The sequence below is a fragment of the Sabethes cyaneus genome, chromosome 2 (genome assembly GCF_943734655.1).
Source record: "Sabethes cyaneus chromosome 2, idSabCyanKW18_F2, whole genome shotgun sequence".
NCBI lineage: Eukaryota > Metazoa > Arthropoda > Insecta > Diptera > Culicidae > Sabethes > Sabethes cyaneus.
Window position 1 is genome coordinate 170,552,535 of NC_071354.1, and position 20,731 is coordinate 170,573,265.

Sequence of the window (20,731 nt, forward strand, 5' to 3'; positions counted from 1 at the left end):
AAACTTTGGGAAACTGTTGGTTCCTAAGACATGAAAACCGATTGTTAATAACTTTCATCTTGCAACAGACTTTGCTTAGATGAATTTTTGTTTGCGAGCTGAAACAAAACTAAAAAATGGTACCGAATGGCCGAAACACAAATGGCTGAATTACGAATGGCCGAATTCCAAATGACCAAATTTTAACAACAGTCACAGAACGCCGAATCGCGAAAGGCCGAGTCACAAAAGGCCGAATCACGAATCACGAAAGGCCGAATTTTTTTCGGAATTCCTAAATAACTATTCAATAATAAACATAAATTGGCAAGCAGTTAACAAATAACTTTAATCAAACAAAAACCACAATGAGCAACACAACTATTTACTATAGGGTATGTTCTTTCTTCCCCTAAGCGCAAATGATTTACGATCATTATAAGGTGCAAGACTTATTTACCGTGTTAGTAGCAAATGTTTCCTAGATGATTCAGGGTGACCCGCCGTCGGAAGTGCTGGCCACTGCGGGGTGGCAGCCCCCTGCAGAAACCACTTCTATTTAGGGGCATGCATTTTCCTAGGTTTACTGACTAGTAGGGATTATCCCTTAGTTAAGTCCGAACGAGCGGTAGCGAGTAAGGACAGCATGTACCCAAGGATTGTGCAGGTTGGCGGCTGTGAATATTTTAACGTTTAACCTTCGGCCATTCGTGTTTCGGCCTTTTGTGATTCGGCCACTTGTGATTCGGCCATTAGATATATTATGCCATTTGTTATTTCGGCCATTTGTGTTTCGGCCATTCGTGATTCGGCCATTTGTGTTTCAGCCATTCGTAGGTAATCCTAACAACAATAAATCTGGTTGGTCACGGTGTAACCGTTAAAACTAACAGATTTATTGCGATTGGGCAAGCAATCTTAATAAGATCATTTCTGATTGGGGCGTTATAATGTATTGCTACGATCCGCGTATGGTAAATTTAGGAAAGATATGGCGCAGCCAACTAGTTTTATCGTGGTAATGTAAGCAACCACAATTAATTTGCTTTATTAACCGTTTTAACGTAGTTTTATACAAGTAGAACATGTAGCTTTTGACTTGTATCATCTTGGTATTGTGCATGACCATGATAAAATCAGGGGTAATGATTAATACCGCAATAAAACCTTTACAAAATTTAAATAAAACCAAGTAACTTTGGAATTGTTACTTGGGTACCCTACTGATCGACATTAGGCATTCGGACGACAGTCACAGGGACGTTAGGAATAATTTATAATATATATATTTTTTTAATAGAGATATAAGCAAAAGAAAATTGGAGGATTTAACAAAAACGTGTCTTTTCATAAAAAATGGAAGTATTCCCATTAATCGGGGGGACGTCCAACCGGTACCAAACTTAGGGTTTTTTCTTGCTGACCTGAAACGAAAAATCTGACAAAATTTGGTACAAATCCGAGAAGGTGGATTACAAGCTTGTACTTTTTCTCGGTCACTTGAAGTGGAATGACCCAATACAAAAATAATATCAGAAGCTCACAAAAATAACGAAAAAATCTACAAAAATGACGCATGACGTCATGACGCAAATATAATAAAAGAACTACGCAAAAATGACACAGATGATAATAATTACTACACAATGGTATAAAAATGGTGCAAAAACTTGTATAAAAATAACATTCAAAATTAATGATAAACGTGACAATAATGCGATGATCGAAAACCGCTAAAGAATATTCTTTCGATTTTGTCTCATTTTAGAAGGGTTTTAGTTTTTACACTGTTAACATTGATAAATCGTTTACTATACCTAGGCTTTGGCAAATGTCAGTATTCAGTTCAATTCAATGAATTCAAATCATGAAATGTTATATTTAAATTCCGATAACTGTACCAATAACTATACTAGAGAGCACTCTTTCAAACTAAAGCGCCCTATACAAACTATAAAAGTTTGTTTTCAGTTAAAAAAAGAATTTTTCCATTCACACAACGGCGTGTCATGCAGGGGAACTCACAACATAAACAACCGCAGGGCTTCTTACGGTGGTGAAATACAATGTGACATCATTTCAACTGACCTTATTCAAGGTAGTAGGTACACTCCAATTCGCTTGCAAGTGATGAAGTCCTAGCGTCGACAAAATTTCCTCATGCTGGCTGGTGTTTATGCGTACATATAGCGTATACAGACAGTTAGACAACACACTGCGGAAAATGATCTCATGCACTGTTACCGAAACGGAAATGTGTATACTTTTCGTTCATGACCTATTTTCTCTACGGATAAAACTCTGCAGTCGCACAGAAACTCGAAAGTTAAAATGGAAAAAAAGCTTTTTGGCAAATTAAAACTTTTTCTCATGAAGAGGAGACCAACCAAAAACAATCTAACAGAATTGATTGCCTCTCATTTATTATAATCATTATCTTCCTCCGTACCATATATCAAAGTACTCTTTTTGAACTACAATGCGACTCCATTGCTGCTGTAAAGCACACCTTTTAACGACTTGAATCGCTTTTCCCCAAAATACCAAAGCTTTCAGCATGGCTTTTCAAGCAAGAACGCAAACTTTGCACAGAAAGGCCTTTTCCGTGTTTATGTCAGACAGAAGTCTGGCTTTCCCAGCTGTAAGTAAACAGTCACAAAAAGGACATTCCGTGCTGTATTGCGCACACTCCGGTTCCAGTAACGCATGGATTTCCGCTCTCGCTTTCTTTTCTGGTGAGCTTCGGCCGCGATGTTATTATAACAATTACGGGTAGTACCCGTACACACACACACATACAGGAGTACTCGTGAAAGCTCTCAGGACTCTATGAGGCGATTCCCGACCGACCAAGGCAGAGCAGCTTCCGTTCGCTTTGCGTCACTGTGAGACTTTTTGCATTCCGAAAAGCGGTCAGGTTATTGCGGAGTTAGATTTCTCGGATTAATTTCGGGCCGTAACGTTTTTCTAGCTAGAATAGTTATCGTAGTTGTCGGTTAGTGAAGTGAAATCAGTTTCGATTAGTGAATCATTTCCGGGAATCCGATACCCATCGCAGGAAGTCGGAAGTTCTTTGTGAACCAGTAGCAGCGATAATAGAGAGGAAAAAATCGACAAGGTTTGTTAATGACTTTCTAATGTTGCATGTGTGCTTGTTAATCTGGAAGTACCCCTCTGGTTGGGGTGGTTTCTGCTCAGTACGAAACTAACACGGGCAAGCGATGAAATCTGGCGTTTAACGGTTTGAGCAAGGAGGCCTGCATGTTCTCTTGTTCTCTCCGGGCGTACGTTCCGGGGAGTTTACAATACTATGAACAGTGGCTCGTAGGTGGTCAAAACTCATGCGGTATCATACTTTCAATGATTATGAGAATGAATAAATTTCTATTTTATTTAGAGAATATAAGATAGTTTGCTGATTTATATTTGTGCGGCACAAAGTTCAATTTAGAGGGAAGTATAAAAAACCGAGAAACAAAATTTTGTTGAAAAAAGTGTTTTGCGAGTATATAAATATTATGTTATATTATGTTAAAAATGATCCAAATTTATATAAAAAAGTGTATAACGAATAATTAGTTTAGCAATTAGGCCGTATAAATAAAAGAGTTTGCTTCACTTCTCCCATAAAATTTACACAATTAAAGCAAAGCAAACTGTTTTATTCATACGGCTCAATATATAAAATTCTTTTCATATTATATGAACCAATTATATAAAATAACTTTTATTCATGGTCACTCAAGATATTGATGGTCGAAGCTATAGTAGATTGAAACGTTACGCCGAGAGAGAATAGCGAGTTATAATTTCACCGAAAAAAATCAACAAAACTTAGAAATAAAAGGTTTACGGCGACTAAAACCACAAACATAAAGATTACGTTAGTAGCAAAAAAAAATATTGCCGGAAAATAAATTAAATATGAGATTCAAAACTCGGTAACTACAATGAATCTTTGAAAGAATGTTTATTTTTTTCGTGGTTTTCACTATAAACAGTTATTGCTCTAGATTAACGATAAGGTCGTCAGAGTATATTTATTACGATCAGTATGGCATTCAATATCTCCCTTCCCTTCTCTTTACCGCTTACTAACATACACCCATAGCACCAGAAAACTATCACAAGAAATAAAAAAAGGTTCAATTAATAACCTTTTGCAACTCAATGCACTAAATATTGCAAGCTGTTTATTACTGTTTGGGTGATAAGTTTCACTAAATACTGAGATTTGTTCACAATTAAAATTCACCACTAGTTTTTTACTTATTTTTCAATTTGTTTATTTTCCAACTATTCCACTCACGAAAGTGAATTCGATGCACATAAAACTTTGATTTGTCACTCGAGTGACTTCGAAAAATTCTACCCTACCAGCACGGTCATTACAAAGTAGTTCTGGTAACCGAATTATAACTAATTTTAGTCGTAATTCAGTTACTTCAACTAAATGGACCTAAAGTGTGCTACTTGGGTAATGATTTTGCCTGAAGTGTTCACTTGAATTGATGGGAAAACCATCAATTTGTGTCGATTGCAATCGCGAATCCACGGCAATCATTTGTTGACACGTAGCCATGGCAACGTAGGCATGGATATATAGTGACGCCAGTTTGAGTGTCGAAAATATGCTAATAATATTTAGTTTTACCGTAACCTGATATTTTATTTGAAAACTTTATCACAGAAAGTTTCCTAGCAAAACATTCATACGATACTATGCTTCGTAATTGATTGTAAAATAAACGAGACTTTTAGCTATTTAGCTATAGTAAAATTCTTTACACTCAAGTACTTTTTTTACACGGTTTGTTTTTTCGATTAATAAGAACAGGGCAACTTAGGGACCATTCATTTATATCTCAATACATTTTGGAGTGGCCCGACATTCGTCACGTAGTTTGTAAATGGTCCCTCAGTTGTACCGTTCGTAAGTAATCGGAAAAAACAAACCGTGTAAAAAAAGACTTGAGTGTACATCGCTTACTTATGCGAGTTTTATTTATTTACATAAAACCTTCTTCTTCAATTTGCCTCCCAGTTGGTCTCGAGGTAAGACGCTGGTCTAATAAGCCAGTCGTCGTATGTTCGAATCTCGGCTGGGAGAGGCTGTTAGAGTCAATAGTATACCAATACTCTTATTGTGTGTGTTTTGAATGTGTATGTGTTATCATAGATGATCTCTATAGACCTTCAGCTTATTATTAAAATTTTCATGTAATTGTACATTTCATCTAGATCTAGATTCGGTGTTGGAAAATAAAAATAAAAATCAGTAGTGTTTAAAGCAAGTATTTTTCAGTAAAACTCATTCTTTTCGGGTGACGCAAACAAAGTGTTACCGTGAAGTTCATAAATTATACCCGTGTGCAAAATTTCATAAACTTCGGGAACTCTGGGCACAGTTTTTATATTGCATTGGTCAGAAATAATGTCACATATGCCTAAATGCGATCATTAATAAGTTTGTATGCGGTTAAGTCACCGAAAATATAGTATAGAGTAAGGAGGGGTAAAAGTGCGATGCGGGTAAAAGTGCAATTCAATGATTTATCGGTGCAGATTCCAAGTAAATTTTCTACATTGGCATGGATGGGTGACTACTTTGATAGCTTGAATCTAACGTAAACTTTGGTTGCATACGAAGCATAGTTGTTGAGTTATGTGCAAATGTTATTTTAGGGCGGTTTGGATGTAATTTTTCGTTATACGGCAAATATGATATCAACAGGACGATATTACTTGTTGAAAATTTGTAGCAGCGTTTTACATCACTCACATATCTGTTTTGAAAATAGGTTGAAAATAATTTACAAAATATATTTCGCTTTTCCGTAATTTAATCTAACCCCGTCAAGCGCCTAGCGGGGTAAAAGTTCGATTTACGGACGGGGCAAAAGTGCGATTCATGGACGAGGCAAAAATGTATAGCTAATTATATATAGCTTTAATCACTATATTACAAATACTAGAAATGAAAGATCTGCAGAAAACTGTGTGCTCTACAGGTGTTGGCCGAAGAAAAACAATATATTTCCGCTGATAAAACAAAAAACAAACGTTTGGAAAAGTTTCGATCTAACGGACGCTAGAATACACCAGCGCAAAATAGGAAAGGTGCAAATTAAGAATATTCCTTACCGAAACATAACGCAGATTGAAGATAATATAGTTTTGTTAGCTACTGCTGGGCTAATTTCATAAATTCTAGCTTCGAACTTTTGCCCCGCGGTATTCGCACTTGTGTCCCGCTAGTGGGGTAAAAGTTCGAATCTGCACTTCATAAGAAGAAAAAAGAATTTATTGTGCAAAACACTATTACCGCAGATGATTTATAGATGAATGTGAAGACATTGAGTTACTGCATCACTATAAAACATATTATGTTGTTGTCCTTCTTTATATCTCACGAAAATTGATGACAATTTCAAACATCGCACTTATGCACCGCCCTACTCTATTACTGTCTGGTGATTGACAAAGAGAGTATCGTGATATACCGAGAGTTCCACTCATCTTTTCTAGACAGGTCCGAATTCAAACGAGACCGGACCAAGACGCAAAATTTAAAAAAATGATTAATGCAGCAAACGATCAAGGATTTTCTTAGCTACATTTTACTCTTATCAGACTACATAAATGTTGTCAACAGCCAGAGTTATTAGATGATTTCGAACGTATAAACCATACAGAGCAGCAAACTTTGAATGTGTTTTCCTCGAAATCAGAGTTTTGTCACTTGGTTCGGTCTGACTTAACAGCGACCAATTGAATCTTAATTTGTTTTCCAGCAATAGTAACATAAGAAACAGACACTGATAGCATGCAGTATGAAGCTGAAACACAAATGTTTTTGGATAACAGATGCTTCTCCGTTTTGGTCACGAAATTATTCGCGACCTTCCGTTTTAGGTTTGTTTGCTATTGTTTGCAGTTGGAGGACGCTGGAAGCGCTGGAGGTATACAGTACATCGATTATCTTTAGCCGGTCCGTCTCCTCCATAAAGGGCCGAGGCCAGGACGGCCAAAAGACCTCATCCTCCAGGTGGCAAATTCCAGCAAGCCCTGCATGCTGCATATCTCCCCGTTCACCGCAAGTCTCAAAGGAAAGAACAGCGGCTGGTACATTCCCTTCTCGCTGATCGTCAGTTACAGAAGAACCTTCTTTGGGAACTTTGTATGGGAAATATATTTGACGCCAGCGCTTACCTCCTTGGTGGGGCGTAATATGCCCAGTGCTTTGCCAGTTGTTGCCGTCCAATATCAAAGAGGTTTCGTCATACTTCGCCGGAAAGATTTTGTTTACAAGCATCTTGATCCCAAATTGCCTGCTGGTCAGATATGGCCGTTCTCGACTGACACATCCACATAAAAATGTCCATTTTGCTGAGGTACTTTTTCACCGTTCGGCTCCGACTTCTTCAAAGCGCGAAAGACCGAGTGCACCTTGCTCTCGGTGTGCCTTTTCAGCTTCTGCTACACTTAACATTTCTCTGGCAGGGAGAAGGTGTTGTATGTACTGGATCAGCTATATCCGGTGGACACGAAATGCCTCATGATGTCCAACTTCTTCACTCCGGGCTGCAGCTGGCAGTTCGAACAAAGCATCGAGTGTAGTTGCTTGACTGTTTTCGTCACAGCTGCTAAAATCAATCTATTAATAATGCTGTCAAATCATTTCTGTACACAATCCGGTTGCTACGGTTGGCGGTACATAGGTGGATTCATCGCCAGTTGGCTGGGTAATCGCATGAAAAATCGCTAAAATCAGTTCATTTTTATGCATATATTATGTCCAAAAATTAGCTATTGTCGACAGTAATTTGCGCTATGGTGTAAATGTAATAATTTTTGGATAATTTACATTAGCGATTAGCGAAAGGTTCGCTAATTTGAGTTTATTGATTAGCGTTTAGCGATTAGTGAGCTAACTTTTTCAGTTAGCGGGTTAGATTTCATTCACTGATTTCATAAAATGTTAGGAAGCGTTAACGGAAAAATTGTTATGTTTGCCTTTTCTCAATTATCTGCGCTCCCCGTTATCACGAGCTACTGTTGCGCTCAAATTTTCATGTCAAGTATTATAGTAGCTTTATTTAAGTTATAGTTGTTCCATCGAAATCTTTTTTTTTTTTTTTGAACTAAAATTTCACATATTAGAAAAGATCCAAATCTAAAATTTAAATTTTAACAAAGGAAACACCCTTTAGGTTTCATTATATGATTATACTTGGATTTGTACTTTCAAAATGGTAACCTTATTAAGTCGTTATCATCTGAATAATCAAATAATACACGGAAAGAAAACTGAGTCCGATACCATAAATAAAGTCATGAAATCATGAAGCTTCAATTGCTGTCAAATCATGACTGAGCTGCCATATCAGACAGCACAAAATCATGAATAATAGTTCATGATCTTGCGTTGTATTGTACTGTAAGAAGTTCGTGACATCATGATTATTATTCATGGTGTATTTTCATAAAACATAAGCTTGAAACCTGAAATCATGAGTCATTTTGCTCATTTTGGAGAATAAATTTCTATCCGTGTAAACATTACTCTTTCACGCCATTACAATTTCTTCCTTTTATCCCACTACTAGTGTCATTCGTTCAGTACTTCGTTTATGACCGTGCTAATTGTTGTGAAACTGATAGTTTCAGCTAACGTGTCTTTATCATTTATCATTTTACCCATTCTGAGCGCACGCCACAACCACTATCCAGTGGAGACGGAAGGTTGTTTTGAACGCGCGTACCCATTGTCAGTGTTGCGCAGGGGTTTGAGTCCACCAGAGGAGCATGGGGCGAATGCTCTACTGCACTAGGACTTCTCTATCAAAGGTACGGACAGGTCGTGTATATACACCATAGGTACTCTCCGAAAGCAAAAAAAAAGTGAGGAGCACTCTCGTTTCCTAGCATGATGGTATGTGGTATGTGTGGGTTGGCACTTGTGTATTGATAATCTCTCGCTCGGCTCGACTCTCCAGCACGCAACTTTTACTGCTATCAGAGCAGCACACCACCGAACAAGGAGAAGACCCGACGGGTGCCTGTTCGCGTTGGATGTTATTTATTTTTAGTCTCTGAGTAGAATTCGTATCGTGCGGTACCGGCCGACCTGCAAAGCCTAGTATGGTGGCAGCGTAGAAGCTCAATACACCGTTAACAATAGCGACCCAGTGTGTGCTTTGACAAGTGGAGAAATTAACCCTAAGGCCCTAATTTTAACGTTTTCTGGTGGCGTGCGGCGCCCTCGTGTTCGAGCAAGAATCAAAACGTGTGCGCGGTGCTCGTTTATTTATACAGCAGTTGGTGGTGTCGCCGTGTCGCGCGAAAAATAGGTAATCACGGCATTGCTAGGCGAGAAAAGCGGCGACAATCTGTGCTTTCGGAGGGTGGAAAAGCTCACCCACTCCCGCGCGCACAAGATTGTGTGGTGGTGTCGTGAGAATGCATAGAACTTATATCGCTGCCGGGTGGATGTGTTCCATTGTCGCACCTGTGGCAGCGGTTGAAGTGGTGCCCTGAATCGCGACTGGCGAGTGGAGTACTTAAAAGCTATGGATTGATATCCTAACGAGACGGAAATTGGTACATTTTTCCGTGAATCACTGCTTGGCGGAGCAGAAGAGAGTCGTGTCTGTCGTCGTCGTCGTCATCTACGTTGTTGGTGTGCTGAAAGTTTCGATTGGTAGCAGGATGGCACAGGAGCTTGGTCGACCAAAATAGATCGAAATGTGCTAGCCTCCATAGTGTTTTGCGCTGTTGAGTGGAATCGGTTTGTCCTGATGGTTTGTTAGCTTTTGCTCGGTTGATTGCAATTGAAACATTAAAACCTTTATTAGTTTAAATTGCGGTTTATGTTAAAATAAATTCAAATATTACAACTAAACTCGCTCGCATAGTAGCGAAATTCAGAATTGAAATCAATCTATTATTCTCCACAATTGGCCAAACCATGGCGTAGGTTCATTAAATCGCAACCTCCGCTAACATCCGATTTCACTCAAGCCCAACCGGGAGCCTGGCAGACCATGGTCGGCGGTTACTCTATCACCGCCCAACGATGGGCTCGCAGAATACGCGAAAGCGGTGTCAGGATTCCCGCGGGCATGGTTGATTGATTGGAAAACAGAGAAACTAAGCTCGCCTCGTGAATTATAGTATGTAGTAGTACATGCACTAATCACGCTGTGCCATCGGGACTCGCTCGAATCGATAGTGGTGACAACGGTTACCGTTTCTACGGGAGGAACAGTGCGCGCGGAAAACCAGAAATAATCGAAGTGTGATGATCAATCATGAATGGGCCGCGGCCGCAGCAGCATACGGGAGGATAACGTGATATTAATAATTATTGTTTAATCGATGAGCTCACGAAGCCGGCCGCCTGCTGCCATCGGCCAACATTTCTGCTGTGCCATTTTTTTTTCGCCTTATTGCCAACCGGCAAAAGTGTTATATGGCCCGGCCGCTGTAAAAGGACTCCGCTCCGGCAGATGGATAAAACGCGGCACAGAAAACGTGCTGCGGTTGAAGTGGATTGGATTTTAGAAACGATAAATCCATGAACGAATTGAGTTTGATTGACAATATGTGGACACCATTACCGAAATTTAATTGCAATTGAAGCTTAAGTCTGTTGATATCGTGATTTTTATGAGGTACAAAGCGAGTAAAAAATAATTGATAAAGTGATGCAAGCGCACATCAAAATTTTGCTTCTTTGACTGCTACCCATTTTTTCGTTTAGGTGTTCTGCGTAAATATTCACAAGTTCAGGTTCCATTCCTCCAACGTTTTTTTTTGGCAAACGATTTATGTAGGTACTCATGTTCTCTTCGTTTGTTTCTGTTAAAATACAATGTTATTTTTTAGCTCTTCCCTAAAACGATTCAACAATGACGTAGATCCATTTGAAAACTGTCTTTATGGAGAAATTGTCATGTTTGCGTGCCTTTTACAACATTGCGCCTGTCCCAGCGATTCATTCTTCAGACCCTGAAAGCTTTTAAAGGTTTGCCTACGCAGAAAGTTCTCGGAATTGCGACAAAAAATTGGTTAACCGCTAATTGAGCATCGCACTAATTGGTAAAACGTTAAAACCAAAATTATTTCTGAATTTCGCATCATGTTACCAATCAGAATGATTAAGAACTCAAGATAAACTTTTCTTTTTTCTAACGACGTATAGCAGTCGGCTTTACTTTTCTGTTGGGGAAGAATAAATGCTTAATGCGAGAAATGTAGATTCAGGCAAACTGAAAATTCTTGATATCAGGCCAAAAATATAGACTTAGCGAAGGTGAGAGTCGAACTCACAGCTCCCAATCTCTAGTTGAGCGTGTTGTTTAACCAATTACACTCTACATTTCGCGCATTAAGCGTTTATTCTTCCCCAACACTCAAGATAAACAAAATTTACGAAGCTCAATTCCCTTAGTTTAGATCTTTGCTAGGGAAACCTGTGCCAGTTTGAAATTTTGTATTTCTGATATGACACAACTTTATCACTTTGTCCCTACCTAATCATGTTCATAACTCTATATGCAAAAAAGTAAAAAAAAGTTAGGTGTTGGTAATGTGAACTTGCCAGCTTTACTAAGAGCAATATCTTTGTCCTGGTGCTTCGAACAGGAGAGCTTCTTATGTAGAACTCAAACATAATATGTCCAAAATATCATGAAAATTCTAACCTTAATTCGTATCATCCAACAATAGTATAAGTATCTTTCTGTTGCCAAACATCATTCCAAGCATCAAAAAGTATATTCTGATTGCAAAACCCCTACAAAAGAGCCGCAGAATCGACACAGTCAATAATTGGCTTGAGCACTTTTTGCGGTAATTGGAGTTTCCAGCCATCTTTTCATTCAAAATGCAAATTTTTAGGTCTTTGCTAGGAAGACCTTTGCCATTTTTCCATTGGAATTTTCTTCAACTGATTCTCGTTCCTGCATTATCCATAGTTGATTATGTCGTAAAGTTTCTATAAGGTCGAGATGCGCTGATTGGGAAGAATTCGGAAGCGTTGATTCGGCAATGTAGATGCAATTTGTGGCTCTTTACCTGGGCCGCAGTATGCTGTTGGTCACGCCACTGGCCACTGTCAATGGCGGCAGCTGTTCGGGTGCCAAAAAGGGCAGGAACTTCAGCAAGGCACCAGCAATAACTTTAAAAATAAATTGCATACTATAACACTGTTTAAAGTTATTATTTTGGCACGATGTACTTGGAAAGATCTAGTGGTTAAGAAACAAGCAGAGCGCCAAATCTTCGCCAAGGGCACTAGAATGTTACGCTACGAATCTGGCCATTCCTTTTGATTGCTTCGAGTATTCCAGATCATTAGCTTGCTTCTTGACAAAAATGGGATCCACGAGATTTTTTCGTTTTGTTTAAATGTGCATTAGAAATGCTATGAATAGGGAAACCTGCTTCAGGTTGAGACTAATTTCATTTTCGTTCCATTAAACTTAATCAGAATATTTTATCATTATTGGTAAGGTATTTGTAATGTCTATACAGTGTGAGTAGTGATAACTGTCAGTAAAGTAAACGGTTACAAAAATACGCCGCTTGCAAAATATCCTGAAGCATTTCATCCCAAATCTTCTCCAAGCGTTACTTGAAAGTATATACAGTTAACGTTGGGTGCTCCTTAATCTGCCTAGCATGTATATAAGACGAGATGACTCAAATCAGGCGAAGAGGTAGGCAGCTCTTTCGAAGAATTGAAATCCGGAAAATTGACTTCACACCAAGCATGTGTAGCTTTCACCTGGTGAGACGGTGCAGAATCTTGTTGGAAGCAGCCTGGTGCATTCTTATAGTATTTTTTGACGATGGAAAGCAAATCTATGTAATATTATGTATAGTGTTGATTTGAACACCAGGTTCAATGAACAACAATGGAACCTTCCAATTTTTAGAGAAGCATCTCCATATTACATTCTGGACCTTGGAAACATTCTGGATTCTTGAACAGCCAGATTGTCCCCAGGAATATCAGAAAGATGTGCAGTTTATACAGGTCGGACTCGATTATCCGGGTGAAAAAAAATTATTTTTCAATTTTTTTTTGTTCGTTTTCAACGTAACCACATTTCAAAAAACCCATTCAAAATAAATGTTTTTTTCACCCGAATAATTGAGTCCGACCTGTATCCGATTATTTTGTTGGTTGTGGAAATCCTTTAGCAGGAACATTTTTCGTCCGAAAACAGAATTTCACAATCATGTGTCGCTTAAGCAGTTGCCGACATCTTTCGACTCTTGCAAGCTTCAATTTTTCAGTTAAACCGTGCTGTTAAATTTTTCAGTTAAATCTGCTGTTTTTCATACGGAATCAACCGAAAATCATCTTTCAAAATCTTCTTTATGGTTAATTGTAAAATTCCCAGTTCGTTGGCCATCTTACGTCCAGACTGACCCGCTCTTCAGAATGTTTTTGAAACTTCTTAAAAAATCAGGTTATAAGCTTAAGTAGTCTTATCGTACTCTACAGACAGCAGCAATGAAACCGATCATGCTCGCTGCATGACAGTTACAGCCATAATTTTATTATGCTTCTCACAGTAAAGCTGTAGTAAAGCACACAGCTTGCTTTGATAAAAAACTAAATCAGTCTGCCAGTTTTGTTAACTTTTTTATTTTTTTTTCCTGTGTGGAATCATCACTGCGACCAGTATAGTTGATCTATTGTGATATCGCCCGGGTGTTTGCTGTATGGCCTGCACTGCATTTCTTTTTCTATAATCGCTATTGAATCAGCGATATGCTTATTAAATTTTATGCGTGCTTGTGTGTATTAGGGTTTACCCTTCCCTCAAAGCTTGATCTACTTTATCCACTTATTCCTCACTGCCTCACTGCATTCCCATATTATAGTCGTCCCTTGCGAGGACTCATTCGTTCCTCTGACCAGTACACCTAACTATAGGAGGGATTTTTGCACTTTCAAGAGGCTTCAGTGTGTAAATTTAGAATTCAGCATGAAGGAAGGGTAAATGACGGGTGGTCTGAGAATAAACCCATGCTAAAGTCACTTGACATCGAATGGTTTGATTCTACTAAGATTCGAACCCACGACCACTCCCGAGCAGGAGCGAATAGCAAAATAATATCAAAATGTGTTATTGGAAATCGAAAAACTCATATCAAATTTTAGTCTTGTTTTGGCTGACATAGTTGGTAAAATAACAAAAAATAATATCAAAATTTTACTCCTTTAAGGCTAAAAGAATAACTACTTGTGTTATTTGAATAACAAAATCCTTTTATAAAATATTTATAATCTAAAATTTCTTTAATCAATAAAAAAAATTGTATGAAATATATCGAATGTCATTTAAGGCCGAAATAAGATATGATAACAAAATCAGTTATTATACTCATCTTACAACCACTGTTTTAAATATCTGCTCTATAACAAAATGTGTTATCAATGTATCTCCATACCTATTCAATAACAAAATATACCATTATAACACAGTTTGATATTGTTTTTGTATTATTTTGCTCTTCGCTCCTGCTCGGGCTCGCTTGTCAAAGCAGACTCGGTAACCTTGCGGCTACGGAGCCCTCCACCTAACTTAAAAATACATCCGTAAGCAGAAAAGTTAAAATTTTGCTATCAGATTTTACTGTCCTGATCGATAATAATAAAATATCCCATAGAATAATTAATACATTTTCAGCAGTCTCCGTTGGTTTGCAGCATATGCGCATTGAACTCTAGTTGAACTCTAATTTTCTTTATAATAAGTAGCAGCAATAAGTTTGGGGTTTAAGGTGTTACCATTTTAATTAACAGATTTATAGCGGTTTGGCAATCAATCGTAATAAGATGGATTTTGATTGGTGTGCCATATTGTATTGCTACGCTACACGTATGGTAAGCTTACAAGAGATGTGGAGCAACCAGCTAGTTTCGTCGCGTTAATATAAGCAACCACAATAAGTTTGCTCTATTAACAGTTTTATTATGCTAGTTATAAGTGCTATAAGTGTGATTTGACTCGTATCCTCTTAGTATTGCACAATACCATAATAAAACCTTTATAAATTTCAAGTTACACCAAGTGGTTTTCGAATTAGTTTCTGGGAGGTGCTTCATTTTCGTTACAAACAGGCTGTTACAGACAAGGCTGTTATGCAGTAGAAGTTGTCATACAGTATGTTTCGGAAAAAGTAGATACGCGAGAAAGACCCTCCAAATGTTAATGTGATATTTCTAACGAAAATTAAAAAATAAGCTTAAGGCAATTTCGTGACGGCTAAGTTGCAAGTTGGTTCGTAAAGACATAGGATGTATTAAAAGATAGAAGGATGATTTATTCAACAAATTTGCAACAAAAGAATCTATGTGCTTGTTTACCAAAAAAAAATCGCATTTTAAACCTCAAAAACCGCTTTTTTGGTGATAACTTCAAAGCGAAAGATTTTATCGCATTACAATGTTTAACAAAGTTATTTGTGACATCAAATAACATATTTTTGTGAAACATAGTATACCATAAACTCGTATGCATAAAAAGTTATAACGTTCTAACTGTGTTTATGTAGCCGTTTAGTCTCAGGATTTGTTAAAGAGTATGCGGATTATAAACTACAAAAACCGTAGAAGTATAGTTTCAGCTAATTCTACTATCTGCAGCATTGAGCAATACACTAAAAACACAAGCAATAAATAAAATCACACGATGTGCTCAACTATCTCAGAAATTTGACCTCTAGGGGGGCTCCGTAGTCGCAAAGTTACCGAGTCTGCTTTGACAAGCGAGTGGTCATGGGTTCAAATCTTAGTAGAATCAAGCCATTCGATGTCAAGTGACTTTAGCATGAGTCTATTCCCCTCATTTACCCTTCCTTCATGCCCCTCATTTACCCTTCCTTCATGCAGAATTCTATATATTTACCCACTGAATCCTCTTGACATTGCAAAAGTTGTATTCCACCTCCTCACTGATAACACATCAGTCCCAGCCAGACCAGATTACATTACAAATTTTCACTTTTTTTTGCTCAGTTTAGTATCAGGTATCAGAATTTGTAGCTCGCGCTTCAGCTGGGAAAATAATGACTCTTATATGCAAATTTTCGCGATGATCGGTTGAGTAATTTTTGTGTCTGTAAAGCACAGACATTCTCCATTATATAGAAATTTAATTCTGTAGACTTTATCGGGATAAACTCGATACAATAGGAAACCTCTACTTATGCTAAATCATATTTTTAAGATTTCATATACTGTTTTAAAAACTAAACAGTGGTTTGAAACAAACTTTTTTTTGTTTGTTGGTACTTCTTTAATTTTCAAGCTTGGGAAAAAAGTAAGAAAAAAAGTATGAAGGTCTGTGCCTAGGGGCACGAACGAAGGACGTAGGACTACAAATGCACGTTCAATTCGACTAAGCTTGATATACCATATTAGTATAAGTCTGAACGTCACTTTTTTTTATAAAAATAAAGGAAAAATGTAACGAGAACCATTAAATGCAAGTGTAGAAACTGGAATTAGTGTAAATTTAAGTACGGTTGTATACAACCATGCTGCTTGTGGTATGGAAACAGCATTATCGCTACGGCAAATCAGCACTCCGACCAATCACAGAGTGTGGATTTTTAGTTAGACAGTTATTTAAAAGTTTGTGAGAGAAATACTACTGTATTGTAATGGATTCTTCGAAAAATTTCCAATCGATTCATACCAATATCTCTGGAATCTATTGAGGGATGACTGAGTTATAAGCGTGCAAACTATAACCACCTTTCGTTACATGTTCCCTTTTCGTTTTTCTAAAGTGCACCCAAATATAGAAATCAAAGAAGTAGTCCTACTTCAAAATGAAACAATAAATGTTTTACTTTACCTGTTTTCCTCCGGTTGTTTTTCGCTTACAAAACTTAAAAGTGATAAAAATTTTCCAACAAAACAATGTAATAAAGTTCCAATACATTTAGTTTCTGGCAGTGCTCGAAAAAATTGACAGCCCTGCATGAAGGCGAATATAGAACGCATTCAGCGCATACAGTTTTATCCCTGGTAGTATTCTTTTATCTGTCAGTCCATGGACATGACTACTGAGCTGCTGACAGTGTTTTTCCGTCTTTGTTTTTCTACCCTTCAATACTATTCATTCATGAATTGCAGTGCTGAATGATTGCTCGTCTATCCTGTCAGTCAATTTTGTTTGCTCATGACTGATATAATAGATCTCAAAGTTTAGTTTTTTAGGTAACTGCCTGCTAAAAGGAAAAGAATCGAAATTCGAAATTACTTTTAATGCTTACATATGCCATTTTTGAAACATCACTCTTGAACTGCCAAAAGTCAAATTGCTATAAAATATTGTAAAAATCTTCAAAAGATGACGATTTTTTATAAACTAAAGTCAATAAAGTAATTTGAACGATTTCGGATAACATAAAATTGTGGTGTTATTGTCAAATTTGTTTTTACTAGTTCGCTCGTGATTTTCAAATCCTATTCAAAAACAATTCTATTTTTGACTTTTCGGGTAGTCGTATTGGCTCCATTGTATTTTAGCCAGTACGATACACAATTCAATGCCAAAACAACTTGTGGGGTGTACTTCAGACATGAAAAATCACCTTCTTTTTGGCTCCAGTTCAAAACTCCAACACCTGGTGGAAATTGTTCTCTGTGCTTTCACCAATTCATTCTGCTAACAATAACGGTACGAGTGTTAACGGAGGTGAGTTTTTGTTTTTTTCACGCTCTCAACCTGAGTGGCGTTTTTTTTGCTTCGCCACGAAACCGTTCAAAATGCTTTGCTCTAAATAGAGCGAAATCGCCATAAACCTTCTGCTTGCAAATAATGACTTCCGGGGAAAGTTTTTTGGCAAAGATTTTGTTTAGATCTTAGTTTTTTGAAAAGGTAATTAGGAAAATATTGCAATACATTACATTTTAATATATGAAATATTAATCAGATAATAAAACAATATAATACAATACAATAGGTAATAATACAATATAGTATTCATAGTGCATATGGTATAATCAAAAGGAATCTAAGAAAAGGTAAAAAATATTGAAGAAACAATTATTTTACAAATGTAAACAAGGTCAAAGCACTACTGAAATTTTAAATAAAATAAAAAAAATAAATCTGAGGGAAAACTGACGTGTGGCTCGTAACTTAATGAATCGGAGAAAAATGAAAACCCAGAAACAATGGTATAATTTTTATGTGTAAGAGTTTTTAACATACAATGTTTTACAAAAATATGTTTTTGACATGATAAAGAACTTTTCGTTCATATTTCACCATATCAGATTTTTTTTCAAGTTTGTACTAACATCTACCCAGAATTTTTATCAGTCACCGTTGGAAAATGGAAATTCAGTTCTACTGATTTGTATAGAAAATTCATGTCTTAAATTTCAAGTAAAAGGGGGGCACATGTTCAATGTGCCTGACTCAGAACGTTATAATATATCAATATATCGAAAGACTACACTCATTACATTATGCTTCAAGCGTATTAATCAAGAAAATGTATTGAGACTTTTAAATCTGATTCAGGGATCATCTGCAACATAATTTTATGAAGCCATTAAGTGAACGGTAGATTAAGGACATCCACAGACGCTTTGTTTTCTAGAGGCAGTCAAATTTCATTATCGTTACGTTCATAAAAGTATCTGTTAATGTTTATTGCTTATTTTGTTGCTTTGAATACATTGTATTCTATGAATGCTAGGTATCTTGCCTTCTAGCTTGCTTGCAGATTTTGAAGCCGGCCAATAAAATTTATCCAGCAGCAGGAAAACTTCAACCGTTTTTTTTTTGTCGATCGGAATAAACAGTTTGGTTTCTGTGAAACTTTCTCAACATCGACGTTTACTCAGAAAATCAACACCGTCCAAAACACAATATTACCGGCCAGATCTTGCTACTGGTTAATTGTATTTTCTTAACGCTTCTTGCTGAACTAGAAAGATCCAACTTTGATTAAATTACGACATCCGGCAGGCATTCATCACTGCCAGTTACGGCAAAATAAACCCTATCTCGATTGGTTTCGGTTTCTGTACCCGGCTTTCGATTGGCATCCTTTGGCTGTGTAGTGTCGTTTGCTTGCCTTGCCTTGCCGTACACGTCTGTGGACGAAAAATGCTGTGCAGGAATAAACAGACCAAACTTCAGCAGTAAGAACAAACAACTTTATGCCAACACATTCTGTTTGAAACTTGTTTCTGTTCGTACCACCGACGGATGCCATTTATTTCTGCGAACTGGACCGAGTTTAACCATAGACATCCATGTCCGACATCGGTTAGTTCCCACAGATTTATCACAGAAAAAGACCACTTCCGAAACGCGTTGCCAAACAGATGGCGACTAATTTGAATGGAGACGCCATGTACATTTACCTCGTTACCGCCAGTACAAGGGGGTGGAGACACAAGGGGTTGCTATTCTATCCGCTAAGCGGATAAACTTCTACTCGAACTTGAAATGGTTCACGAACATATTTCCTGACGATCGAAGTGAAATAATGATACTATTCGTAGACAATCGCTTATTAAAGGTTCGTTACGCGGCACGAACTGCGCTACCGAAACGGGCCATCCAATAAGGGTTCAGTTTCCGAAAGTGGCTGATGAAGAAAGTTGTGGCATGCTATTTTGTCGTTCATCGCTTCGCACGAATGAATGAGTTTCTTATTTTCCCTTTCAGAAAGAAATTACAATCGGGCGAGTCAACAACAGATTTGTTTATAGCTCGTCCCTTTGCTTGCTTTGGATTTTCACAAGCTATCCAGCTGTGGCGGTTCTTCTGCGTTTCTCTCAAGGGAAAATAAACCTACCACTGGCACTGGCTGCCGCTGGCGGATTGGAGTTATACCGTGTCCGGGAGTTCGGTCGAGAAAGTATGTTTAGGCGCGATCTGAATTATTTATTTCACATCGACTTTCAAATGCGCGGTCCGTTTGGTTGCTAGAGGATTGAAAGAGTCAATCGAAGTTCAACTATTCCACTTAGTTATTCACACCTATTTATAATCGAACGTCGAAATAATGAGCGAGAGAGAGAGGGCTGTGAAATAAACCAGATCATCCAGATTTGCCGCAATTTGGATAATTGGTCTTAATAAGCTAAACTTATTGTTTGAAGTCAAAATTTCGTCGGAATATTTTGCGCTAGAGTACATGCGGAGCAATATTTTGGCATAACTTATTCATTAGATGGATTTTATTCAATTGGTTTCAAATTAGAACAGCGAAATTTTGTTTATTTGTGTTAGATTTGAACTAATCAGTTTATTTGCTAGAGGTGGAGCGTAGATTTAATTTGCAATTCATTGATTTGAAACAAAGTAGAATCCATTATTTTTCGCATCGGTCTGAATCCCTAGGGTGATTCGCTATTAAAATTCTATTAGAAGCTGCAGAAAATATACTCTGCACTCGGAATTGGGATTACTAAAAGATGTTGATGTAGCGACATTCACTGGTAGCGATTCCAACTGCTTTTGAAAGTAGCACGTATAAAAACAAATATCTAGATTATGGATGTTCTGACAATTTGGCAGGGCATCTTTCTGAGAACATTGTTCAAAAATTTGATAGCAAAAAGCTTTGGAATTTTTAAGTTGGTACGGACAGGCGGAAAATGCTCTTTTATAACCTCAATATTTACAAAAATTGGTCATTACGCTACAACTCACTTGCCCCTGAAGTCCCCCAAGGCAGCCATTCGGAATCC

At 37.6% G+C, this 20,731-nt stretch overlaps 2 protein-coding genes across 5 annotated transcripts in view; both read left to right on the top strand.

Moving 5' to 3' along the window:
* The window catches only part of LOC128738054 (neurocalcin homolog), a 299,091-nt gene that overhangs the window by 84,688 nt on the left and 193,672 nt on the right, over positions 1-20,731 (top strand). The gene's annotated exons all lie outside the window — the stretch shown is intronic.
* Positions 1-20,731, top strand: part of LOC128738053 (neuronal calcium sensor 2) — a 211,431-nt gene that overhangs the window by 29,940 nt on the left and 160,760 nt on the right. For 3 of the 4 annotated variants that reach the window (XM_053832875.1, XM_053832876.1, XM_053832874.1), the window contains exon 1: positions 9,059-9,332. The exons of the other annotated variant lie outside the window; for it this stretch is intronic. The gene's annotated coding sequence lies outside the window, so the exon portion shown is untranslated. Of the gene's footprint in view, positions 1-9,058; positions 9,333-20,731 lie in introns of those variants that run through there. 4 annotated transcript variants of the gene reach the window in all.